Genomic DNA, 14,015 nt, shown 5'->3' with positions numbered 1-14,015 from the left:
ATAAATCAAGCATAAGCAAATTTAAAAGGACCGAAATTTTACCATGCACCTTCTCAGATCGCAGTGGAATAAAAATAAACATTAACACCAAAGTCCCCCCAAAACCCACAAAGACATGGACACTAAACAACATGATGCTAAACAACTCCTGGGCCAATGATGAAATCAAAACAGAGATCAAAAGATACCTGTAAACAAATGAAAATGAAGAAACATCTTACCAAAATATCTGGGAAACCATGAAAGCTGTAGTAAGAGGGGAATTTATATCCCTATAAACGCACATGAAGAAAATGGAAGGATCACAAATTAACAGCCTAACAAGCCACCTAAGGAAGCTGGAAAAGCAAGACCACAAAAACCCTAATTTCAGCAGAAGAATTCAGACACCCAATAAAAACCCAAACCCAGGACATAGAAGACAAAAAGATAATACAAAAAAAAAATAAAATGAAACAAAAAGCTGGTTCTTCAAAAGATCAATGGTCCCCTAGCTAGACTGACCAAGAAAAAGAGAGAAAAAACCCAAATAAGCACAATCAGAAACACAAAAGATGAAGTCACATCTGACCCTGAAATACAAGAGATACAAGAGATCATTAGAGACTACTATGTACACTTGTATGGAAACAAACTTGAAAACCTTTCGGAAATGGAGGACTTTCTGTCATCACACAACCTAGGTTGAAACAAGAAGAAATTGAGACCCTAAATAGATCAGTAGCAATTAAGGAAATTGACTATGTAATAAGAAAACTACCTACAAAAAAAAAAAAAAGCCCTGGACCAGATGGCTTTCCAGCAGAATTCTTCAAGACATTTAAGGAGGAACTGAATCCAATCCTACTGAAGGTATTTCAGGTGATTGAGAAAGATGGAACTTTCCCCAAATCATTTTACGAAGCTAACATCACATTGATACCCAAGCCAGGTAAAGACCCAACAAAGAAAGAGAACTGCAGGCCAATATCTTTGATGAACATAGATGCTAAAATTCTCAACAAGATTCTAGCAAACCGGATTCAACAACACATCTCAAAAATTATCCATCATGACCAAGTAGGCTTCATCCCTGGGATGCAAGGCTGGTTCAATATTCATAAAACCATAAATGTAATCAGATACATCAACAGATGTCAAAACAAAAGCCACATGATTATACCATTAGATGCAGAAAAAGTTTTTATAAAATCCAACACCCCTTCTTGATAAAAACCCTCGAACATCTAGGCATACGGGGAACATACCTCAAAATAGTAGAAGCTATCTATGGGAAACCCATAGCCAGCATACTCTTAAGTGAACAAAAATTGGAACCATCTACCCTGAAAACTGGAACAAGACAAGGATGCCCACTCTCACCCCTCCTATTCAATATAGTATTGGAAATCCTGGCTAGAGAAATCAGAGAAGAGAAGGCAATGAGGGGTATCCAAATAGGAAAAGATTAAGTCAAGTTATCTCTCTTTGCAGATGACATGATTGTGTACTTTGAAAACCCAAGAGAATCTGTCAGAAACCCCCTAACACTGATAAAAGCCTTTGGCAAAGTCTCAGGATATAAAATAAATGTGCAAAAGACAATCGCATTTCTTTACACCAATAATAAACAAACAGAAACCCAAATAAAAAGCATAATTCCATTCACAATAGCCACAAAAAAATGAAATATCTTGCCATCTTCCTAACCAGGGACGTGAAAGACAAAACTCTGCTCAAAGAAATCAAAGATGACACAAACAAGTGGAAAAATATCCCATGCTCATGGGTTGTAAGAATCAACATTGTGAAGATGTCCATCTTACCTAAGGCAATCTACAGATTCAATGCAATACCCATCAAATTACCAGCAACATTCTTCTCAGACCTAGAAAAAATGACACAGGAATTCATATGGAAACACAAACGACCAAGAATAGCCAGAACAATCCTCAGCAAAAAAACCCAAAGCAGGCAGTATCACATTACCAGACTTCAAACTGTACTATAAAGCTACAATCATCAAAACAGCTTGGTACTCGTAGAGGAACAGGCATATAGATCAATGGAATAGAATTCAGATTCCAGAAGCGAAACCTCAATTTCTCAACCAATTCATCTTCGACAAAACCTCCACCACCTACCACTGGGGAGAGAACCTATTCAGTAAATGGTGCTGGGAAAACTGGCTGAGCACATGCAGAAGATTGAAACAGGACCCCTATCTATCCCCATACACAAAAATTAACTCCAAATGGATCAGAGACCTAAACGTAAAACCTCAAACCATAAGAACCTTAGAAAATGAAGGACATACTCTCATGGATATTGGAACTGGCATCCAATTCCTGAACAAAACCTGAAACCTACAGGCAATAAGAGATAAGATAGACAAGTGGACCTCATTAAATCCACAAGCTTCTGCAAAGCCAAAGAAACCATCAAGAGAGCAGGGAGACAGCCCACAGACTGGGAAAAAGTATTTGCCAACTCCAGGTCTGACAAAGGCTTCACATCTTGGATATACAAGGAACTCAAACATGCTGAAAGAAAAAACAAACAACCCCATTATAAAATGGGCAAAAGATATGAACAGACACTTCACCAAGGAAGACATCTGAGCAGCCAACAGACACACGAAGAAATGTTCAACCTCACTAATCATCAGGGAGATGCAAATCAAAACCACACTGAGATACCACCTAATTCCAGTCAGAATGGCAGTTATCAATAACTCAAAAAATAACAGTGACTGGAGAGGGTGTGGCGAAAAGGGAACACTTCTACACTGTTGGTGGGAGTGTAAACTAGTGCAACCTCTGTGGAAAGCAGTGTGGTGATTCCTAAAAACTCTAAATATCAACCTCCCATATGACCCTGCAATCCCCCTACTGGGAATATACCCTGAAGAACTCAAATCACTGTATCAAAAAGATACCTGCACACGAATGTTTATCTCAGCATTGTTCACAACAGCAAGAACCTGGAACCAACCATGCTGTCCATCAAAAGAGAACTGGATTAAAAAAATGGGATGGAATACTATGCAACCATAAAAAAGAACAAAATCATTAATTTCACAGCTACATGGATGGAACAAGAGTCTATAATACTGAGTGACCTCTCACAGAAACAAAGATCTGAGTATCACATGCTCTCACTCATATAGTGGACCTTGATCATCCAATGTAATACCGTAAGAAAATGACTGATAATGGTGGGAAACTATGGGGGGGAGGGGAAGGGAAGGGAAATGTGATTAATGGTAGTAAACATCTGTCTGGGGTTGGGGAGACACCTCTTATCAACAAGGGTGCCTGAACGAAGCATTATTTGTATACCTAACCCTTAATTGTACCCCACAATATTATAATAAAAAATATTGATTATTAAAAAAAAAACAACAAACAAAAACCCACAGCAACAGTGCAGGAGGATGCTGGAAAGGGGCATAACCGGAGTGGTTCTATGCTGAGGGTGGTCAGGGGCTGCCTGTGGAGCTGCCCTTGAAGCACCTGCTAGACACAACCACACAGAAGGACTGGGAGCAGTAACCAAAGGAGCCAAACAGGCCTGGAGACCCCTGATTCTCTGTGTGGCAGACCAGCAGTCTCCCACCAAGGAATGAAATTTATGCTCGAGAAAGAAATCTCAGTGACTTCCTGTGTTATTAGTATATAAATTTATGACTGAACTTAGTTGTCTTTCTTCATTTTCTATTTAGATTGATGACTCTGACCAGTGAAGAGTGTTTTTTTCTTGCCAAATGGCATCATTCAGGAACCTACTGTGACTTGTGGGAGCTGATGACTCATACTGAATTTCTTATTCGTTTCTTTTGAAAAAAGAGTTATGCGTATGGCATATTTGCTTCTTTTTCCAAATATGTCTCAGGACCTATAGTGCTTAAATAACGATCTATAGTAGATATGTAAAGATTGTTGCCAAAAATGACTATGATCTTTATCCAACTTAATAAGATAAATAACATTTGCATAGTGATTACTTTTCACCAGGCACTGTTCTGAGTGCTTTATGTGTATTAACCAATTTTGTCCTTATAACCTCTCTAGTTAGGGTCATCATATTGTCAGTTTTATAGGTGAAGATACGGAGGGAAAGAAAGGTTAAGTAATGTGCCCAAAGTCAGTGTGTTAAAGTGGTACAGCCAGAACACAAACCCAGGTAGCCTAGCTTGAAAGTTTGCTTTTACCACTTGTCTGTAACTGCCTTCCATACAATCAACTGTCAACACATGTATTCAATAATATGAAGCCTGTAGGCTGAACAAAAAGGATCTATTTTTCTTCCTCAATTCACTGGTTCATCTTGTGCCACCCATTCCTCTTGGAAGACCCATAACCTCTTGTGAGTTCACTGGCCCAGTCATAAGCATGATTTGTTCAATATAAGTGAGCTTTGTTCTACGCAAAGAAAATCTGAGCAGTGTATCCCAGGTGCCTTTGCTCCTACTCCTACTTCTTTATGGCCATATAACTTTCTTATGAGCATGATTTGTTGAGTTGCCTTGGTTTCACGAGCAAAATGTCTTGCAGATGTGCTCCTTCAGATAGTCTTGGTGGCAGAAACAAATCTCCCTTTTTACATTCTAGACACATTTTGCTAATTCAGAATTAATATCCTATATAATAGCCTCAAAGACATTTAGCCTGGCCAAACAGGCTTGTTATATAGTGTGAACTCATGTATGGACATCTAAATGGGACAAAATGAAACAGCCTTCCATTCATGAAGGAAGACTGTTTGGAATGTTGGCCGTCTTGCTCTTCATTTCTAATACATGAACTATAGTTATCTAATGAGTTTTTGTTTTGCTAAGCATTTTACTCAAGGTTATTAGCAAGATCCTTGGGGAACAGATAGAGTTACTTAAGCCATTTAAAAATATTTGCGGACATGCAGGTCGATGCTGGGGTGGCTGTGAGGTGTGCTACTGCACTCTAGCCTGAGTGATGGAGTGAGACTCCGAATCAAAAAAAAGAAAAGAAAAAAGAAAGAAACAGTAAGAAATGAAGAGAAAAAATTACAGGCAAAGTTGGCTATTACAAATTATTGGTGTCCTCACAGTCCTATCTATGTAGACTTCCATTAGTCCTTGGACATAGGGAGCCATTGATTATTGCACGTTATACTTCATTAAGTTTTCAGAAAATATATGAAATTTATGTAATCAAAAGGATGTTACCATTCAGTATTTTATTTACATTGTTTTATGGATTTAAAATGTTATGTAACGGATCTTGCCAATGTTTAAATAGAATAAACTCTTGCCATCAGCTAAAAAAATTTTTTTTGCTGGCTTAAATATTATTATTGCTTTATTTGAGTCATTTCTTGGGTTTTCTTATTGAGTAATTTGAGTTAGAAATAAAGAGACATTAAAAAATGTAGCTTAAATGTTTATTTTTTATTGTTAATTATCTTACAAGTTATGATTTTACTTTCAAGGGGAAAGAACATTCAAAATTGGTTTTCTGACATTAGGATTTATGCTTTTATAAAAAATATTATTCTGATCTCCACTAATGGAATTTTTGTTTTTGGTTTGACAAATGACTTTGTGTATGTAATTGTATATATATTTATATAAAGTAAAAGAAGAGCTCAGAAAGAATAACAAAAGTATTCTTAGCTTTTATAATTCTACCTTTTGAGGTCTTAAGTATGAGCACAAGAAAAGGGTAAACTATGCATTAACATAATTTTCTTTCTTTTTTTGAGTTGGGGTCTCACTCTGCTGCCCAGACTGGAGTTTAGTGGCACAATCATGGCTCACCCTAACCTCAGTCTCCTGGACTCAGGCAATCCTCTCACCTTAGCCTCTCAAGTCTAAGAGCATGTGCCACCACACTTGTCTAATTTTTTGATTTTTTTGTAGAGATGAGGTCTCACTGTGTTGCCCAACCTGATATCCAACTCCTGAGCTCAAACACTCCTCCTGCTTCAGCCTCCCAAAGTGCTGGGACTACAGTCTTGAGCCAATGCACCTAGCCCCATTGATATAATTTTCAACTGAAATTTCACAGTATTGGGAATCTCAATAGATTTTCCAAAAATAAATCACAATACTTTAACTCACTTTAAAGTTTAATAAGAAACTTTAATAAGAGATTCTCAAAGCTTTTCAAGCCCTAAGGGCTAAGTGTTGGAACAGCTCTGAAGCCCTGTGGACAAAGCCAGCTTATTGTCCCATCATATGAGGAGCTGTGGTGTGATCTGGAAGGCACAGAACCAATATTGTCTTCAGTTGTATCTCCAGATGGAACATAATCATCACACCTCAGTTAATGTTCATCCAGGATACTGGTTTGTAATGCTCCTACTCTTGTAAAAATCCTCACTGACTCTTAATTGCTTTAAATAACTCATATTTCATTACTCACTACAAAGATTGCACCACTTGGCTAACCTGAGAATGCATCTGCCCTACACATTTTCCATATGTTTTATAGTGCTTTGAATACCTTTGGCTACATTAGAAGTTTTTGTTCATAAAGAATGAAGAGAGGAAGTTTTGTGCATAGTGTTGACAGGATCTGGCAGATCTTAGAGTTGAATGGGTACTGATAGAGAGGGGGCTTAGGGTAATCCTTTACAGGAAACTACTCAAGTATTCTATTAGCAGTGATTGCATATCTGCTTGGAAGAGAAGTTTCCATTTACCATCAATAATGGGTGTTTTGTGTGTATTTTGAAGCTCTGGTGTTAGGTACTTCTTCATTTAGGATTGTTAGGGCTCCTTGCATTGAATTCGTTATCATCATGTACTGTCATTCATTATCCCCTGTAATATCCTTGGTTAATCTCTGGTTCTATAATCTATTTTGTCTGATTTTAAAATAGCCACTTTAGTTTTCTTTCGATTAATGTTCACAGATATATATTCTATTCTTCTATTTTTAATCTGTTTATGTTTTAATATATAAAGTATTTTTTTAAACAGCATATAGTTGGATAGTGCTTTTAAAAAATCTAATCTGACAATCTTTTTTAATTTGTGTGTTTAGATTACTTATATTTAGTGTAATATGGTTGGATTAAGATCTATTTTGCATTTGGTACATCTGCTCTTTGTTTCTTTTTTGTCTTTTTTTTGCAGCTATTTTTAGATTGAATATTTTTATGGATTAGTTCACACTATTGGTTTATTGTTTATACCTTAAAATATGTTTAGTGGTTGTCCTGGACTTTACAATATACATCTTTACTCTCAATCTACCTTCAAGTATATATTGCTTCACAGGTAGTTAAGGACCTTTCTTTCTTTTTTTTTTGAGTTGGAGTCTCACTCCATTGCCCAGGCTGGAGTGCTGGGCTCTGGCGATCTTTCTGCCTCAGTCTTCCAAGTAGCCAGAACTACGTGAATGCTACCATGCCTGGCTAATTTTTGATTTATTGCAGAGATGAAATCTCACCAAGTTGTCTGGGTTGGTCTTGAACCAGCAGGCTCAGGCAATCCACTCACCTCGGCCTCCCAAAGCGTTGGGATTACAGACTGAGCTACTGAGCCTGGCCTGTGTAAGGACCTTTAAACTAGGCACTCCCAATTTATTCTTTGCATTCTTTGTGGGATTGCTATACATTTTACTTTATTTATGCTATTAAACATACAATGTACTGCTACAATTTTGCTTTAGATTACCATTTATATTTTAGGGCATTTGAGAATGAGAAAAATGAATTTTATATTTACTTTTATGTGTGCCATTTCCAGCACTCTTTGTTTCTTTGTATAGATGCAAGTTTTTGTCTGATATCATATTTCTTCCACCAGAACGGTTCCTGCTGATAATCAGTTATCTTAGTTTTGACTTGTCTGAAAAAGTCTTTATTTCTTCTTTATTTTTGAAAGAAATTTTTATTGGGTTGGTAGTTTTTTGTTTTGATTTTTTCAATACCTTAGAAATGCCATTACATCATCATCTAGCTTACATAGCTTTGAACGAGAAGTCAGCTGTAATTCTCATTTTTATTTTTCTCTATCTTATGTTTCTACCCCCACTACCCACCACCCCACCAGCCACAGCCTTCAAAATTTTCTGTTTGTTTTTGGTTGTTAGAAACTTTAGTATAGTGTGTCAACATTTTTTTGGTATTTGTCCTGCTTGATGTATTCTGAGCATCTTGGATCTGTGGTTTGGGATCTTTTATTAATTTTGGAGAGTTCTCAGACACTGTCTCTTCAAACATTTCTTCTGTCCTATTCTCTCTTTTCCTCTTAGTATTCGTGTCTTCGATACTATCTGATATTGCCCTGCAGCTCTTGGGTCTTCTATTCTGTTTTATTTACTCTTTTTTATTTCCTCTTTGTGTTTCAGTTTGGAAAATTTCTGTTGACCTGTATTCAAATTTACTTTTTTCTTCAGCTTTGTTGAGTTTATTAATGAGTCTTCTTCATCTATGTTAACCATATTTTTAAAATTCTAACATTTCCATTTGAGTCTTTAGTTTACAACTCTGTGATGAAATTTTTCATTTGGTTATGCATCTTGTTCACCTTTTCTATTAAAATCTTTAACAGATAAATCATAGTAATTTTAAATTCTCTCTCTGTTAGTCCTAATTCTGAGTCATGTCTGACTGATTCTCTTGATTTCTTTCTCTCTTGATGGTTTGTTAGTTTTTCCTCACTTCTTTGTGTCTCATAATTTTTTACTGAAAGCTGGATATCTTGTTTGTAGTTGTAAATATTGAGGTATTAATGCTGGAAATGGGCACACTTCTGTTTTTGCTAGGCCTTTAGTGTGGGTGTTGGGTTAATGTAGTAAGGAATTGATCCATGTTTGGGTTTTTTCTGTGGCTGTGGCTACCTCAGTGCATCATGGATTTAAAAATTTTCTATTGTTATTTTGTGTTTAGGGAAGGCATTGCATCACTGTAGGGCTTGTCTCCCTGCTTCTGTTCCACTCTTAGCTTTAGGCTTGAACATGCACATCAGAGAGGTTTTTACCTCTTGCTTTGCCTCTCCCCCAGCAGTGGACTGTTGGCATTTGGTACTTGATATTTGCTAGCCTGGAGTGTAGGGGGAAGGCATTCTGTTGTACTGATTCTGCCTCAGTCTTATGCAAGTGCTGTGTTCCTGGATTTCAGGAATGGAGCCTTCTTGATGATCCCTACCCTCCCCAGTGGTAAAATATCTATAAATATAAATATCCTGGGCCTAGGATATTTTGGGCTTTTCCCCAAGAGTGAAGAGTTTTTCTTTTTCCATTTCCTAGTAGCACTTGGTCTCAACTGGTGCTCTTAGGATGACAGGATTTGCTACCCTCCCCCAAGTGTTTGAGGCTCTTTTTTTTTTATTTTTAGTAGAGAAGATGGGGAGAAGACTCTGGGGGGATTCATGTCTTTTCCACAGTGCTATCCCTTCCCTCCTTGGGCCTTCCCCATGAGGGAAACTTTGTCTGGTCTTACATCTGCCCTTACCTTCTTGTGAGTATTTGGTAAGATCTGTAGAGAAGAGTCTACAAGTGGATATAAATTCCCTGCGGAATTGTGACTCCAAGGGGTTTTATATTCTATACTGGTCCACACTAGGCTTTCGGCAATTCATCCCAGTTGTCGATGAATTCTTCTCACCACCTTGTATGGAGCCTGGTACCTGCCCCAAATAAACAAGTGTCACACCCATCTTTCCTCGGAGAAGCCTATATTTCCTTATATTTCAGGACATTGATTGTCCTGTGACATCAACTCTCTTGTGGGTTCTAAGAATGTTAAGATATTGTAAATTATACAGCTTTTTGGTTTGTTTGTTTCAAGGTTAGGAACATCTCTCTTTCCAGCTTTTAACATCTCTGGAAATGTTTTTACTCACTTTTTCAAAGCCTAAGATTTGAGTTTTGCTGCTTCATTTGGATGCAGTTAAATACTGATCCTCAAATGAACTAGCATTAAAAGCATGACTTATGTCCTTGCAGAAACTTGGGGACTGTGGCAGCCATGGAGCCAGTGTAGTACCACACTCAGAGAACACCAGAGTGTGTCTCACTTCCTCCCCCTCAGACCTGACTGCCCTGGAATGTCCTTGGAGACCTCCCTGTGTTCCCTGGTGGAGTGTGCTGGTAGGTATTCTTGCTTCCGTTGGCAGTCTCTCCTCAGCACCCATCAGGAGGAATAATGAGCCCAAATCTGCCTGAGAGTCACCAGTCTGAGTTTAGCAGTGGACTCATTAATGCTCTGTGATTGCTATTGATTGTACTAACCCTGCATTTGTTAGTGTGTCTAAGACTGGGAATAACTGGCAGACTAGCTTACCAGTGAAATTATGGAACTTACCATTGGAGAAGATAGGAAAATGACAAGGAAATACAGTATATCCCCTACATATGAATGCTCAAGTTATGAACTTTAACGAATCACACCTGCATTTTATTAAGTATTCTCTCCATCAGATGTCAGTATAGCCTGTTAAATACATACAATACTATACAGCTGATTGTGTGTTAGTGGAGTACCTAGGTTAACTCTGTTGGACTTAAAACAAATTGGACTTATAAACATGCTCTTGGAACAGAACTCATTCATATGTTGTGGACTTCCTGTATACCTAAATTAAGGCTTCAGACATATTAAATAATTTTTTTAAATACCAAAATGAGTGTGGTGGTGATCATTTTTTCCTAAGATTTTTTGCTGTTGTTACTGCTGTCTCTGCTTCTCCCCACCAAAAATGTGTAAAAACAGTTTTTCTTCATTTCTCTTCCTATTATCTCAGAGAAGCCCAAGGGGACCCCAGAGGCCATTATTTGTCAAAATGGGGTAAGACTTCCTGTTTTAGTCCCTGAGTGACCCAAGTCTACCACCGCTATGCGGAAGGAGGAGTCAGGGACATTTCTTTTTGCTATAACCTGGGGGCTGGCCTTTCCCACATTTTAAGCATTTTCAAGGCTCACTTTAGTAACTTTTCAGTGAGTGTTTGATGTAAATGATCAATAGATGTGAGGCTCACATGACTCAATTAAGTTTGCTTCAGCTTAGGGAGCAGTCCATTCATTTACCAGGTTACAGCAATGAATGATCCTTACTCTTCCTGTATACCATCCCACCTCTTGATACACAGTTCCATTTAGTTGGCCAGCATTTGCCCTGGTCCTGACCCTTTGATAATGTCTTCCTGTCACATCCTGCCCTCTTCTACTCTCCAATTTCAGGTTAAAAGACCATATTTATTTCCTTGTTTCTTTGGGATCTAGAGGATTTAGGTGCTTTTCTGTGTTTGGATCTCAGAGTACCATTTAGCCAAAACCACAGGCACCTGGCAACATCTCAGTGAGTGTCCTCACCTGTGGCCTTAGAAAATTTTTCTTGCTATTTCATCTTTTCAGCCAGCACCACGGGCCTTTCCCCTTCATTCCAGCACCTTGAGGATGCTGTTCTCTTTCCTGTCTTCTTCTCATGGCAACCTCAGCCCCAGGCTCTTCTCCCAGCCCTTCGTTTGCCTGTCTTCTTTCAGAGGTTCTAGGCCCCATCCAGAATCCTTTCTTCAGTTATATTTCATACTGTTTTCTAAGGCTGTCTTCTCTGTCTACTCTTTTCTTTACAGGTCCCCTTCATGACTTATAGCTCCTTCCTTGTGTGTAATTTTCTTCAAAGATACCTCATCCTCTCAATTCTGGGATGACATGTTGTGTTCAGACATTCCATCTAGAGCCGAATAATACTCAAATGGATTTAAAAATCAGTTGCCACTAGCATCTGCTGTTCTTTTAGAAGTGACAAAAATATCAACCATTTATTGACCACCTGTTATGTACCATCTCTTTAAATAAATTATCTCACTTTAACCCCACACAAATTCTACAAGGTAGGTTTCATTATGCTAGGCTCAGACCTTGAGTGCTCACTGTTTTCCAGGCATTTTTTTTTAATGGTTCCTGCACATATAAAGTAGGTGTGTTCTTATCCCTACTTTACAGATGAGGACTCTGGGGCATAGATATGGTGAGCGGCCTGCCCAAGATCATGAGACTCGAAAGCAGGGCACTATATCTAACTCCATACTAAGCTACCTATCTTGAATACTTTGCCTCTATATACAGGTCAATCTGACTTTCTAGAAGAAGCATAAAAACAAAATTTACAATTATTTTTATTTTACAAAATGTGATATTCTGGTATCTTAATTCTTTAATACTGGGTGGGAACTGGAAATTTATGCATTGTAAATTAGTAAAAAAGGGTTACAGACTCCCCTACTTCTACTATAAGTTGTCCTTAGGTAAATGCTTATGTAGATAAAAATGGTCATTTCTTTCAAGTGTTTCTCTCTCTCTCTCTCTCTCTCTCTCTCTCTTTTCTTTCTTCTTCTTCTTCTTCTTTTTTTTTTTAAAGAGACAGGGTCTTACTGTCACCTGGGCTGAAGTATAGTGGTGTGATCATAGCTCACTGTGGCCTCGACTTCCTGGACTCAGGTGATCCTCCTGCCTCAACTTTCTGAGTAGCTGGAACTGCAGGTGTGCACCACCATGCCTGGCTAATTTTTATGTTTAATTTTTTGTAGAGGTAGAGTCTTGCTGTATTGCCAGGCTGGTCTTGAACTGGCCTCAAGCAACATCCCGCCTTCCAAAGTGTGGGGATTATAGGTGTGAGCCACCACACCCATCCTCTTTTTTCTATCAGTACATTTTCCACTTCTTGGAAATGGGAAATGTGAAGCTCTGTTTGTGGGCTGTAAAACATATGGAAGTCTCCTTCATGCCATGGGAAAGAGGAGAAACTGGATGAGGCAGAGATGGGTGAGGTCAGCAGCTTTTGGGCTTTTCTCCCATGGTGGTGTTTAAGGGAGCCGGCCAGAGTCAAAAGATAACAGAGCCAAGTGAGGAGGTTCATAGTGTGTAGTAGTGATGCTACTACCCACTGTCAGCAGCAGCCCTGCAGATGAAGGAAGAGCTGCATCTAAGAACAAGTCTTTCATCATTCAGCTGTTTTCAGTTGGGAATTCAGAGTTTTGGTTGGCTTTAAAAGAATGTTGTTATGCCATAGTATAAATGCAGTTCTACGTTATTTGGTCTATCTTGTTAATAGACAAGTAGGAGAAGCCAATTGCTGTTGCACCTACATTCCATTTGGTGGAATATTGTTCATTTTGCTATTGCTTTTATGAATGAGTTAAAAGTAATAATAATAATAAATTAATTAATTAAATGAACATTTGTTGAGTACCAACTATACTATTTATTACCACTGTGGTTGGAAATATATTGATAAGACTTGTCCCTGTCTTGAAGGGGTTTATGATAGAATAACTCAGAAGGCACATAAATGGGCTTAATACACAGTACCATACAGGATCTTCAATGATCAAGATATCCACAGCTTGCTATAGAAGTTTGCAGGGGTGTTAATCCGTGCTGGGAATATCTCATTCTTGATATTTGAGCTGAGGTTTGAGAGCTGAGAAGGTGTCCCCTAGGCTAACTGGGCGAGAATGGGAGTTTTAGCAAAGGAACAGTGGATGAAGGCATGGCAGAAGATGGCACATTAAGAGGACAAAAATAACTTGGTATGGTGGAGGATTGTGTGCTAGGAGAGAGTGGGAGACATGAGGGTGACCAGGTAGACAAGGGCTGGGTCCTGAAGATTTGGACCTGCATTTTTGAGAGATCGCTCTGACTGTAGCATGCAGTATAAGCCAGACGGGTGGGAATGGCAGTAGCATTCTCTGTTAAGAGTTTTCCAGGAACTCATGTGCAATAGAAGTGCTGGCAGTGAGAGGAGGATTCAAAGATTCTGGATGAGGTGAGTGATGGAGAGGGAGGCATGAAGGCTGAAACCCAGGATTCTAGGACTGGTCACTGCATGGGCTGTGGTGTTGCTCCCTTGAGATAGGGTAAATCAGAGGAAGTGCAGGTTCTGGGGGAAGATGATGAGCCTTGGGCATGATAAGTTGGGGGTGGTGGGACTTCCAGTGAAGACAGTAGAGCTAGTGGAGCCAGGAATGGAATCTAGATCTCCCTTGCTCCAGAATTCATACTTTTCTCTCCAAACTGCCTAAGTGAGTGTTCTCATTGAAACAC

The 14,015-nt window shown here is 38.6% G+C and overlaps 1 pseudogene; it reads left to right on the top strand.

The window, feature by feature from the left end:
• LOC110594350 overlaps window positions 1–14,015 on the top strand; it is a 48,639-nt pseudogene that overhangs the window by 8,527 nt on the left and 26,097 nt on the right.

This window comes from Carlito syrichta, unplaced genomic scaffold (genome assembly GCF_000164805.1).
Source record: "Carlito syrichta isolate Samal-C Ts95f unplaced genomic scaffold, Tarsius_syrichta-2.0.1 Scaffold315088, whole genome shotgun sequence".
NCBI classification, from domain to species: domain Eukaryota; kingdom Metazoa; phylum Chordata; class Mammalia; order Primates; family Tarsiidae; genus Carlito; species Carlito syrichta.
This window is presented reverse-complemented; position numbering and strand designations above follow the sequence as displayed.